Genomic DNA, 14,377 nt, shown 5'->3' on the forward strand with positions numbered 1-14,377 from the left:
TGTGAACAACAAGATTAAAGTCTCGTGTCACATCTGGTAGCCCTAGTGCCGGGGCCTCAGTGAGCTTTGCCTTTATGGTGATGAAGGCTTTCTCCTGTTTTTACCTTAGAAAAAAACTTAAATGTAAAAGTACCTCATGCTGTTGTCACCCTGATGGAAGCTAGGGGGCAGCACTGGCTGACTCATGCTCGAATGACTCAATATCAAGGCCTGTTAAGTGAGAATCCTCGGGTATGATTAGAAGCAGAGAGAACTTTTAATCCTGCCACCTTTCTACCCGTTGCTGAGGGGGCCCCTGAGTGTGCTTGCCTGGAAGTCCTAGAGGAGGTTTATTCCAGCTGGCCAGATCTAACGGTGCATTCTCTTCTCCTTTTAAAGCTTCATAGAGAGGTTTAGCCAGGTCTGAAAATCCTAGGATCCAAATTCCACAGAATCCTGCTGCTCCCAGGAATTCCTGAATCTGCCGCCAGGTGCTAGGGACATAATGCCTGCTTTCTTTCAGTCCCTAGCCTTTGTTTCCCTTGGGTGATCCGAAAGCCTAGATACTTGACTTCTTTCTGACAAATCTGTGCTTTTTTCTTAGACACACGATAACCTGTTTCAGTTAATAGTCTCAGAAGGGCTCATGTTCCCTCCCAGCACTGAGCTTGTGTGGAGCTAGCCAGTAGGAGGTCATCTACATACTGGAGTAGAACACACCCCAAGTCCTGTCCTGGGAACTTAGACAGATCAGATGCTAGTGCTCCACTAAAAAGAGTAGGGGAGTTCTTGAACCCTGTGGCAGTCTGGTCCAGGTGAACTGCTCCTTGGCTCCTGTAGTTGGGTTTTCCCATTCAAAAGCGAAAAGAGGCTGACTGGAAGGCGCTAATCAAAGATAGAAAAAGGCATCTTTCAGATCTAGGCATGTAAACCATTCCGCCTCTGATGGGATGAGTCCCAGAAGAGTGTAGGGGTTCGGCAGTGCTGAATGCAGGGTTATAACAGCCTCATTAACAGCCTGTAGATCCTGGGCAGGGCAGTAGTCATTAGTCCCAGGCTTTTTGACAGGCAAGAGAGGCGTGTTCCATGGAGACCTGCATCGTTTAACAAGTCCCCACTGAAGCAGTTGGTCTAAGTTGGATTCCTAGGCATGCTTCTCTCGGAATTGGATATTGGCAAATTTTAACAGGCTTTAAGTCAATCAACACCGGGGCGTGGTCCTTAGCCAGGCCTGGAGGATTTCCTTCAGCACAGACCAGCGGGAATTCTTTTTCTAATTCAGGTTCTAATGGTGAGGCCTTTGACTGGGGGGTATAAAGTCTCCATTCTTCCTCCCTTTGCACTGCTAGGGACAGGATCATTGGGGAGGTCTCCTCACTTAAGTGAAGCTGTGCTGAGCCATTTGGAGCAAAAGTGATTTCTGCATCCATTTTGGCTAAAAGGTCTCTACCCATTAGAGGCACTGGGCAGTCTGACAAGTACAGGAATTCATGAATTACTTGATGATCATCAAGTTGGCATCAGCGAGGGCGGCAGAATAGTCTACAGGTCTGGTCCCCAGTAGCTCCAATAATGGTGACCTCCTTTCCCGAGAAAGGCGCTATTTTCTGTGTGACTACTGAGTGCTCAGCTCCTGTATCAACCATAAAGTCCACAGTCTGGCCCCCAATTTTCATTCTGACCATGGGCTCGTGGGGGCCTAGCTGAAAAGAGCCCGGTCTGTCCTAGTTGGAATCAGCCATTGCTAGCCCAATGAGATCTGCTTCGAGTGGCTCTGGTTGATAGTGACTGGGTGGAAAAGGGGATCCAGTTTTCATACTTTGTCGTTTGGGACATTCATTCTTCCAGTGTCCTGTCTCCTTACAATAGGCACACTGGTCTCATCTCAGGCTCGCTCTTCCTTTTCCCCCTGATCTGTATTCTTGCTTCCCTTTCTGATCTGTCTGGGAGCCTGAGCCTCTAAAAGCTGCTGCTACTATATTGGCCCTTCTTTGTATTCTCTTTTCTTCCTCCTTCCTTGCTGCACTGTCTCGATTGATGAAAACCTTGTTGGCTTTCTCTAGCAGTTCGGTGGCATTTTTTCCTGCAAACCCTTCCAGCTTCTGTAATTTTCTTCTGATATCAGGCTGGGCTTGGCCTACAAAAGCAGCATTTACCATGGTGTGATTTTCCAGGGCCTCAGGGTTAAAGGGAGTATAGATTTGGTATGCCTCACATAGTCTCTCATAGAAAGCTGCTGGACTTTCGTCAGGCTTCTGGAAAACCTCAGAGATTTTAGCCATATTGGTGGGCTTCTTGGCTCCGGCCCTGACCCCCTGGAGGAAGGCCAGCCAATATCTTTCTAGCCTGGCCCTTCCGTCTTCTGAGTTCGGGTTCCAATCAGGTTCCTCATCTGGGAAGGCCTCCCTGGCCCATCTGTCTGTATCTAATATTCCTGTCAGGGCCTGGGTCTGGAGCCACTTCCGAGCCTCTGATACTACTCTCATGCGCTCCTCAGTGTTAAAGAACGTGAAAAGGAGCTGCTTACAATCCACCCAGGTGGGCTTCTGGGTCTGGGAGATCGTTTCTAGGAGGTCTATCATGGCCTGAGGTTTTTCCGAATAAGCTGGGGTGTGATGTTTCCAATTCAGGATGTCACTGGTGGTAAAGGGCAGATAATAATAGACTGGCCCTCCCTCCTGCAAGGTCCCATCTTCACCAAGCACTTGGGCACCCTGAATCTCCCTGAGAGGCATCTGACGTGCCGGTTGTGGCTTGGGCCCTTGATCGGCTGAACGCAATCACCGCCCAACTGGCTCTGGAGAGCCCGGTTGAGGAGAGACAGAGTGGGATGGTGTTTCCAGACTTTCTGGACCTTCCAGACCAGGGGTGGGGGGGGAGCACTTGGTGCTGCCTGTGGCACATATGGAGGTGGTAAAACTGGCGGGACTTCCTCAGGGGGTCCTGGCAGAACAGGGGGTTGGGTTCCCTTCTGAGGGACCTGTTTCTTTTCTCCTGCCTGCTTCTCTTCTGCTTTCTCCTCTCCTGCCTGCTTTTCCTTAGCCTGCTCCTGCCCTGCCTGCCTCTCCTTAGCCTGCATCTGCCCTGCCTGCCTCTTCACTCCTGCTATTAAAACTTTACTCTGTCCCTTGTTACACACGCAGAACTGGACCCAAAGCGGCAAGGTTTGAGCAATTTCTAACCAGCTGTCTATGTAGGGAAACTTATCTGAGTGTCCAGGGTCTTTTGTGACTACATTCCAGACTTCCCTGACCAGTCCCTTATCTAAGGAGCCTTCTGAGGGCCAGCCGACCCCGAGGGCAGGCCATTCTAATTCACAGAATTTCCTGTGTTTTGGGGTTCATTTTAATACCATAGTCTCCATAGAAACTCTTTTCAAAAATTTTCAACATGCAATTGAGAAGAGTGGGTTTACTTTGTCCTGACCCCATGATGACATGATGATCGGTGGCGAGAGACAGACAAGGGAGGGGGTGACCTGTTTTCACAGATCCTCACTCAGATGCCCTCCTGGCCGCATCCCTTGGGAGCTTAAATTTGTCTTAGCTAAGGTGCACCCGTATAAACCCCAGGCCTGGTCACCTCCACGTGGGGGTGAGTCACCGTTATGCCATATGACAAATCATGGAACCACAGATTGGGGCCCACTCGGACTCCGTAACCGAGGTCGTGGAGCCACACAAAGGATAAGAGAGAGCAGGTCCTCTCCCTCCACACTCACACACTTTCAGCAGACATTCACTCAGAGTTTAAAAACACAGTCCACCCGATTCCTGACCAATTTAACTGATGAAGTCCTATGACTTCCGGGGAGGTGATCAAGCTCCCCCTTCCACTCATTTCTAGTGGGCCTGACTGACTGGGGCCCCTACATTATTGATTCTGTCGAGAGGTCCAGAAGTGTCCGTCCACTTTCTCCAGATGCCGGCCAGGTCCTAGGCTGAGGTCCGGGGGTCTGGGAGTGCCAGGAGTTACACCCCTCCCACCCCCATTCAGCAGGGTGCGCCTTCCGGAGGCCTATCTTGCGCCCACGGGCCCCAAGCCCTGTCCCCTTACCGGAGGCGAAAAAAGCCAAGCTCAGTTGGTTTCCCAATCAGGGAACCAGCTGTTACAGAAGACCAAAGAAAACCAAGGATGCTTCAAAGAAAAGGAGGGACACTATTTAATACACCAGCGGACTCAGGGAACAGCCTTCCAAATCTGAGTGAAGGAACACGCATGGGGCTTTCCTTTATATCTCCCTCCCTGTGGTCTTTGTCCCTCAAATATGGATTATGCTTCCAGTTCTTTTTGTGGGCCTTGCAAGAAAGCCCCCAGGTGTTGGGGGTCTCCAGGCCATATCTGATGGTCTGGCCTGGCACTAGCATTAATAACCCTCCCTCCGGGGCAGTGCACTGTTCACAGTAACAGGTTCTGCAAGACCAGTATCTGGGAAGGAGGTAGTGACTTAATTATAGGTTATCAGGAATGTACACTGAGCTTGCTGGCTTGGATTCAGATCATTATCCCCCAAATATCAGGGTTACATTGGAATTAGCCCTTTTTAGCCTTCTCAGTACAGTATTCACAAATCAATAAAAGTGATACATCACATAAACATATTGCAAAACAAAAATCACATGATCATATTAATTGATGCAGAAAAAGCATTCAACAAATGAACACTTTTTTTTTTTTATAAAACTCTGGGCACTGTGGGAATAGAGGGATCAAATCTCAATATAATAAAAACCATATATAAAAATCCAATAGCCAACATCATACTCAATGGGTAAAAACTAAAATCATTTGCCCTAAGAACAGGAACAAGATAGGGATGCCCATTTTCACCACTCTTGTTCAACAAAGTACTGGAAGTATTAGCCATAGCAATGAGACAAGAAGAAAAAATAAAAGGCATCCAAATTGTAAAGAAGAAGTAAAACTGTCATAATTCACAGATGACATGACACTGTACACAGAAAACCCTAAAGATACCACCAAAAAACTAATAGATATAATAAAAGAATTCAGCAACATAGCAGGATACAAAATTAACACCCAGGAATCTATGGCTTTTTTATATGCCAATAATGAACTCACAGAAAGAGAAACTAAAAATACAATCCCATTTACCCATTTACCATTGCAACAAAAAAATTAAGATATGTAGAAATAAACATAACCAAGGAGGTAAAAGACCTGTACTCAGAAAACTACAGGAAATTGAAAAAATAGATAGAGGAAGAGATAAATAAGAGGAAGAATATACCGTGTTCATGGATTGGTAGAATCAACATCATTAAAATGACCATACTACCCAAAGCAATCCATAGATTCATTGCAATTGCTATTAAAATACTTATGGCATGTTTCACAGATCTAGAATACTCCCAAAATTTATATGGAACCAAAAAAAGACCCAGACTAGCTACAGCAATATTGAGAAAGAAGAACAAAGTTGGAGAGATCACAATACCAGATATGAAGTTATACTACAAAGCCACTGTAAATACAATACCAGATATGAAGTTATACTACAAAGCCACTCAAAACAGCCTGGTACTGGCATAAGAACAGTCATATAGATCAATGGAACAGAACAGAGAACCCAGAAATACTGTATTTTCTGGCATATAAGACGACTTTTTAACCCAGGAAAATCTTCTATATGCTCAGTCTTCTTATACGCTGGAAAATAAGGTAGATCCAAGCCATTATGCTCCATTAATATTAGACAAAGAAGACAAGAGCATACAATGGAGTGAGGACAGTCTCTTCAATAAATGGTGTTGGGATACTTAGATAGGTACAAGCAAAAAAATGAAACTAGACTCCCAACTTACACCATACATAAGAATAAACTCAAAATGTATAAAAAATTTAAATGTAAGATGTGAAACCATAAAAATCTTAGAAGAAATCATAGTCAGCAAAATCTCAGACATCTTTCATAGTAATATGTTTACCAATACATCTCCTTAGGCAAAAGAAACTAAGGATAAAATAAACAAATAAGCCTATATCAATTTCAAGAGCTGCTGCCCAGCAAAAGAAACCATCATGAAAATGACAAGGGAGTCCACTGTATGGGAGAACATATTTGCCAAAGATACATCCGATAAGCGATTAATTTCCAAAATATACAGGGAAGTCATACAACTTAACAAAAGGAAGACAAACAATTCAATGTAAAAATGGACAAAGGATCTAAATAGACACTTCTCCAAAGTGGACATACAGAAGGCCAAGACACATAAAAAAAATCTCAAAGTCACTAATCATTTGAGAAATACAAATCAAAATGACTATGAGTTATCACCCTACCAATACACCTGTCAGAATGGCTATCATCAACAACAAGTGTTGGTGTGGATGTGTAGAAAAGGGAACCCTAGTACACTGCTGGTGGGAATGCAGACTGGTGCAGCCACTGTGGAGAACAGTATTGTTGTTTCTGCAAAAAATAAAAAATGGAACTGCCATTTGATCCAGTGATCCCACTTCTAGGAATATATCCTAAGAAACCCAAAACAGCAATCAGAAAGAATATATACACCTCTATGTTCATAGCAACACAATTTACAACAGGTAAGATTTGGAAGGAGTCCATGTGCCCATCAGCAGATGAGTGGATTAAAGATCTGTTGTACATTTACACAATGGAATACTATGCAGTAAAAAAGAAAGAACTCATCATTTGTAACAGCATGGATGGACCTGGAGAATATTATGCTAAGCAAAATAAGCCAGTCAGATAAAGATAAGTATCAGATGATCTCACTTATATGTGCAATCTAATGAACAAAAATAAATTGATGAACAAAATAGATCCAGAGACATAGAAGCATGGAACAAACTGTTGAAGTTCAGAGGGAAGGCAAGTGTGGGTAGATGTGTGGGAAGAGATCAACCAAAGAACTTGTATGCATACATGCATAACCCATGGACACTGACAATAGGGGGGTGAAGGCCTCAGGTGGGATTTGGGGGCTGACTAGAAGAGGTCAATGGGAGAAAAAGAAGGACATATATAATACTTTCAACAATAAAGATTAAAAAAGAAAAAGACTGAACTATTCCTTTTCCCTCCTTCCTCCTCTCTACTGTCTTATAGTTGGTTTCAGGGTGATTTAAGCTATGTATTCTCTAGTTGCATTAAGATTACTCCTCCTCTCCTCATACCCTTCCCCCTCTCTTGTATTCTTTGGAGAGACATTAACCCTTTGTTCTTGAGTGTCCTTGGTTGGGGGAAGATAAAGTCTTGCTATTTCCAAGCTGGCTGCTGGCTTCCAAACTATTGGCCTTGTTTAATTTTCTTGTCTCAGTTTCCCTATTCCTCCTGCCTTGGAATTTTCCCAGCTTCATACTATTCTTTAACATTCCCCCATCAAGTGATACCATCTAAATTCTTTTGGGGGTGTTGTCAGTTTTCCATATCTACTTCCTGCTGACTTAGGGATGCAGAGCTGGTTCTGGGATGGCATCACTTGTTCCCTATTTGGGCAGGTAGGAGTTAGGATTCTCTATAGAAATTTTCAGCAGCCTGATCCAAGGAAGTGAGAGGTATGTTGGAATATCCCTGTTGGACTACCATTTGTAGGCGAATTGTTTCTATCCTGGAATACACAAAATAGGCAAGGAGATTAAAAAGACAAGGAAGGTCCTAAGAGAACTAGGTGAAACAGGGAAGGCAGGGGGCCTAGAAAAGGTACCAGTCACGAGCTCTATGACCAGGTGCTAGACCAGGAACTCCACCCTCGTTCACTTTGGCCTTGGATTCCCTGCCTTGGCTAGAAAAAACCAGATATGATTCAGGTCTTGGCCTATTTGGTTGGCACAAAAGCATGGCCCAGACCCCTGTGCAGCTGTGAGCATAGCTAGACCCAATCTATTTTGGAGGACAACTGCCACCAAGGAGTTTATTTGAGTCTGAATGGTAGAGAGAGGCTGCAATTCATATATTAAGCTTGAGCCAATTCAGAGGGGAAATTAACATAGATGTTGTTGCTGAGACTTACTCCCATGGTACCAGTAGCAGCCCCACTACTCCAATTAAGGTGCTGATTCCTATTAGAATGGGAATTAGGGGACCTATTCCTTTAGAGATCTAAGGAGTGGAGCTTAAGGGGATGGGTATAGGAGCTCTAGTGTCTGCAACAGATATAGTGGGTAAAACCTATCCTAGGGTGCACAGTCCCATCCAGTTGTCAGGTAGACACTGATAAGCAGAGTCTCCACAGATAAAATATAATCCCTTCTGAGGAGGGAGACATCCTGACATATGAAATATATTGAATTGGGTTCTTTTATTCTCAAAGTTATATTTCTAGAAATATGTATTGGCAAAAGCTGCTGCAGTTAAAGGGCTAAAACAAGGCGTGTTATTGTGGGGAAACGGTTTTGTCTTTTCAAACCATAACATGTTGGGTGGTGTCAATACAGTGCTTCCCTGAGAACTATTATAAATGAGGGAACAGTTGTCTGCCTTTTTACTTTTCCAATAAGAATTGGCCATTAAAATTAAGTGGGAACAACCCTGACAGAATCCTCCAGAGTAATTTTGTCTTTGAGAACTGAATATATTTGGTGGAACAGTGATTTTAGTTATAACTAGTGTGGGGGATAGTCTGAAAAGGGGGAGAGAATTCAGCTGTTGAAGTGTATCTGAACAGTAAACTGCAAGATGTGTTGCTTAGAGATCCTACAGGGTGCCCTTGAGAAAATTTAGAGGAGTGGAGACAGCAGGGAGCCTGAGTTCTGAACTTTACCCCAGTAGAGCTGGGCCCTATAATAGGGTGAGTGAGGCCATTTTCCATAGTGGATACATATAAGCACTGGTCCCCAGAAGAAGTTAAATAGTACATGAATCCCTGTGTTTGAACACAGAGTTGTAAAGAAGTCGACCATTCCTCTCCAGACTGGCATAGGGCCTCCAACAAGAGCGATTGTAGGAAGTATTTGCTAGTAAGTTAATAGCAGCCTGTAGGGGTTTAATAGAAGGAGAGTTATTGGTTGGTGTTTCAAGGCAGAGTAATGGGTTAAAGAAAATCTATGGAATGGTTTTGGTCACTAGTCCTGTCATTGTTTGGATTATGTATTTAAGGTTTACAAAAGAAATAATTCTACTCAGAAGAAGTGAGCAAGTCCTCATGCACTGGTGTAGTATTATAAAGAACATACAAAGGAAAATAACAAACCAGAATAAAGGTTGTTTTCAAATATCCTTATCAATTATTACTTATCCAGAATTCTTAGAGTAGCTGCAGGTCTTCTATGGGTTTGCAGGTACTGTTGTTGTACTTGGGTTCATTTGTCTCTTGTTCAGTTGTATGATAAGGCATCACCCTAGACCAGTGATGGGCAACCTTTTGAGCTTGGTGTGTCAAACTTCGCCAAAAAACTGAGCATAACTCGGGTAGTGTGTCACTTTGAGGAAAAAACATTATTTCACAAATGTTTCATCCTCAGGAGCAGCAAATGTTTCATCCTCGGCATGCGGCCGCCTCAGCGGCCGCGTGTCATCAGAAATGGCTACGCGTGTCAGTGCTGACACGCGTGTCATAGGTTCTCCATCACTGCCCTAGACTGATGAATCCAAACTGGCTGTTCCTGGAACATTAACTGCCGAGGAGGTGGAGATGATGACTGGATGTGTTCTTTCCAGTTAGGGTGGGATAGACTGCAGGAGATTCCTCTTTCCAAGTTTTTATCAAAACTTGGATTTCTGGCTCATATATGAAGGTACGGTGGTTGGAAGCACTGACTCTATTCCAAGTTTTTGAATAGCCTATTGTTAACTAGCTAATAAGGTGACAAATTTTACAACCTATTTATCCCTTCATCTAACAATAGATTGGTACTGAGAAAGGGCCCTCCATATAGGGCTCCATATAGTCTTAATCCCAACAGTGGAGTTGACTTATTCTTAATAGTGCTATTGGGAGAATTTAAAGCCAGTTTTGGTGGGTCTCCTGGCATAGTTTTTTTTATATAATATATTTTTTATTTATTTCAGAGGGAAAGAGAGAGGTAGTGAGAGATAGAAACATCAATGATTAGATAGAATAATTTATTGGCCTGCCTCCTGCATGCCCCACACTAGGGATTGAGCCCTACAACCTGGGCATGTGCCCTGACCAGGAATCGAATCAGTGACTGTTTGGTGCATGGGACGATGCTCGACCAATTGAGCCACACTGAACAGGGCTAAATTTACTTTTCTACTGATGGGCACTTGGGTTGCCTCCATATCTTGACTTTTGTAAATAACACTGTAGTGAACATAGGGATGCATATATTTTTGAATTATTGTTTTAGGTTTCTTTGTTTATATATTCAAAAGTAGAATTGCTGTGTCATAAGGCCGTTCCATTTTAAATTTTAAAAAATACATTTTTATTTATTTCAGAGAGGAAGGGAGAGAGAGAGAGAGAAATATCAATGATTAGAATCATTGATCGGCTGCCTCCTGCAAACCCCCTACTGGGGATCGAGCCTGAAATTGGGGCATGTGCCCCCACCAGTAGTGGAACCATGACCTTCTGGTTCATAGGTCCACGCTCAATCACTGAGCCACACCGGCTTGGCCCACTTTCAATTTTTCGAGGCACCTCCATAATGTTTTCCATAGGGGATGCACCAATCTGCATTCCCACCACACTGTTGATTCCTTTAAAGGAGGCATCTGAATCATTATTAACTTGACTATGTCCAGAATTAAATATTCCCTCTTGAATAGATATAATCTTCCATCTCTCTCTTAGGATCCATTTTCTTCCCTTGCTCATGGGATCCTCCCTGGGATTTCTTCTTTAGGTATATAAACTAGAGCTAGAAGACCATTTTCATCCATTTCCAAGATCACTGTTCACTTTCGTCCATCTGCCCAAACCTCTCTCTTGAGCTCTAGACCCAAATGTCTTTCTGCATATTACTAAGCAACCTCTACATCACTGTCTCATAACATATTAAGGGAATCCATTTTCTTTTAAAAATTTTAAAGTTAAATTGGCGTTATCTATTTAAAAGTAACTAGTGCATATATTTCTAGAAATTGTTTCTGTTCCTGACTGTTAAAAATCTTAGAATTAGAATCTTAGAAATATAAAAATGATTGAATTATATAAGAAAATAATAATATTACCTAATAGTTTAGTACTTATTATATGTGAGGAACTGTTTTGTCTTTCAGATATAAATAATTATTGAATCCTTAGAACCACTCTATTAGATAGTACTATGATTATTTGCATTTTACAGATGAGAAATCTGAAATACAGAGAATCACAGCATCTTTTCTAAGTCTCACAGGAAGACAGTAGCATGAGACTTGAATTCATGCCCTAATGCCAGGGCTTAAGTTCTTAATCATCTTGTACTTTCAAAAAGAACTATGTGAAACAAGGAAATTGTTAATGAAACATTAGAAGACAGGAAAAAGATAAAACAGATGATTAGATGAAATGACTCTTTGAAGAAGAAGACAGAAAACAATTGTGATACTAGAAAATTATTGAAAATATGAGTAAAATCCAATACAAAATAAAAAACTCAATGCTATAATCCACATGAAATATCACAATATAGAAATTTGGGGTACAATTGAATCTCTGCCATAATATGTTGCTTTCTCAGGAGACTGTGAATTATACCTACAATGTAACACAACAACCATACACTTAATATTCAGTGTTTAATGCCTGTGTTTCTCAGTCCTTTGCCTTCCTCTTTAGCTGCAGTCCGAGCGTGACATAGAGTTTGTAATAAATAAACCCATGTTGGGTTAACAAATGTGTTAGGAATAAGAGACCTTGGAATAGAAAAGTGATTGTAGTATACTTACATCTCAGTTCTACCTCCATAACCCCACCTCTTCTGTACCATCTTTCAATATCACTCACCACCTCATAAAAATACTTTCTTAGTTTACCATGTCCACTTTAAATGGGAAACAGGCCAAAGGCTCTTTGGAGATGGCAAAATGGTTCAACAAACAAAAGGTCAGTGGACAGGAGGTGGTGGTGGGGGCAGAGCAAAACAGATTTTGCATGGGGTATATTTATACTAGTTATGCTACTTCTTCTGAGAATAAAATACAATAAAAGTACATATTTTTTTTAGGAACTTTGAAAACTATTGGGTGATATAGTTTGTAAAAATGAGAATGACTATATAAAAATTTGCCTTTCTTATACCTCCTTTTCCTTATTTTCTGAAACTAGTGGCCCGGTGCACAAAATTCATGCGCGGAAGGGGGGGTTCCCTCAGCCCAGCCTGCACCCTCTCCAATTGGGGACATCCCTCTCGCAATCTGGGACCACTGGCTCCTAACCACTCACCTGCCTGCCTGCCTGATCGCCCCTAACTGCCTCTGTCTGCCTGCCCGATCGCCCCCAACTGCCCTCCTCTGCCGGCCTGATCTCACCCCCAACTCCTCCCCCTGCTGGCCTGGTTGTCTCCAACTGCCTTCCCCTGCTGGCCTGATCTCACCCCCAACCACCATCCCCTGCCAGCCTGGTTGCCCCCAACTGCCGGTCTGATCTCAACACCAACTGCCTTCCCCTGCTGGCCTGGTTGCACCCAACTGCCCTTTCCTACTGTCCTGATCTTACCCCCAACTGCCATCCCCTGCTGGCCTGATCTTGCCCCCAATGACCCTCCCCTGCCATCCTGATCTTGCCCCCAATGACCCTCCCCTGCAGGCCTGACCTTGCCCCCAACTGCCCTCCTCTGCCAGCCAATTTGGTTCTGATTGGCTGGTTTCTATGCCAGTCAGCGTCAAAAGCTCTGCCTCCTAGGCAGCCATTGGCTTCTCACAGTTGACCCAGATTTGGTTCTGATTGGTCAGTTTCTATGCCAGTCAGCATCTCTGGGCCTATAAATGGGGCCTGATCAGAAAGGCGGGGCTGATCAGCAGCCCTGGTGGAGGCCTGGAAAGAAATGGAGGCATGGCTGCTGGCCAGGGTGGGAGAGAAAGAGAGAGGCAAGTGCTTATCAAAAGCTGCCACAGAGGCAACGGATCAGTCCCTGCTTCTCTCTTCAGGCCCCTCTCTGGCCCTGATTCACAGCCTCCCACAGCAGCCAGTTCTGGGACACCATGCCTGCAGCAGAAGCCTGCAGGGCTGACTTCCAGTTAGCTGAGCCTTGGTCGTTGCTGGACCTTATGACCCAGGGTTTTTATATATTAGGACTAGAGGCCCGATGCACAAAGATTCGTGCAAGAATGGGCCTTCCTTCCCCTGGCTGCCGGCACTGCCTTCACTCCGGCCAGAGCCATCTTTTTACTCTGGCCCGGAGTCGCCTTTCCACCTTCCCATGTTGCCCAGAGGCCCGGAGCAGCTGAAATGGTGCGAAATTGCCATGACAGCTTGGAACCTGCCTATGCAAATTAACCCGCCATCTTTGTTGGGTTAATTTGCATACTCACTCTTTTTTTTGTTTTGTTTTGTTTTTTCAATTTTTTTATTAAGGTATTATATGTGTACATATCTTACCATTGCCCCCCACACACACACCCCACTCCCATATATGCCCTCACCCCCCAGAGTTTTGCGTCCATTGGTTATGTTTATATGCATGCATACAAGTCCTTTGGTTGATCTCTTATCTTCCCCACCTCTCCCTAACCTTCCTGCTGTAATTTGACAGACTGTTTTTACTGCCTCTGTATCTATATTTTTGTTCAACAGTTTATAATGTTCTTTATTATCCATAAATGAGTGAGATCATGTGGTATTTTTCTTTCATTGACTGGCTTATTTCACTCAGCATAATGTTCTCCAATTCCATCCAGGTTGCTGCAAAATGCTAAGAATTACTTCTTTTTTATGGCAGCATAATATTCCATTGTGTAGATGTACCATAGTTTTCTGATCCACTCATCTGCTGATGGGCGCCTAGGCTGTTTCCAGATCTTAGCTATTGTAAATTGTGCTGCTATGAACATAGGGGTGCATATATCGTTTCTTATTGGTGTTCCCAGTTTCTTAGGATATATTCCTAGGAGTGGGATTACTGGGACAAATGGGAGTTCCATTTTCAGTTTTTTGAGGAAACTCCATACTGTTCTCCACAGTGGATGCACCAGTCTGCATTCCCACCAGCAGTGCACGAGGGTTCCTTTTTCTCCGCATCCTCGCCAACACTTGTCGTTTGTTGATTTGTTGATGATAGCCATTCTGACAGGTGTGAGATGGTACCGCATTGTTGTTTTGATTTGCATCTCTCGGATAATTAGTGACGTTGAGCATGTTATCATGTGTCTCTTGGCCTTCCTTCTGTCTTCTTTTGAAAGGATTCTATTTAGGTCCGTTGCCCATTTTTTTATTGGATCATTTATCTTCCTTTTATTAAATTGTATAAGCTGCCTGTAGATGTTGGAGATTAATCTTTATCAGTGATACCATTTGCAAATATG

The sequence above is a fragment of the Cnephaeus nilssonii genome (assembly GCF_951640355.1).
Source record: "Cnephaeus nilssonii genome assembly, chromosome: 8".
In the NCBI taxonomy this organism is placed as follows: Eukaryota; Metazoa; Chordata; class Mammalia; order Chiroptera; family Vespertilionidae; genus Cnephaeus; species Cnephaeus nilssonii.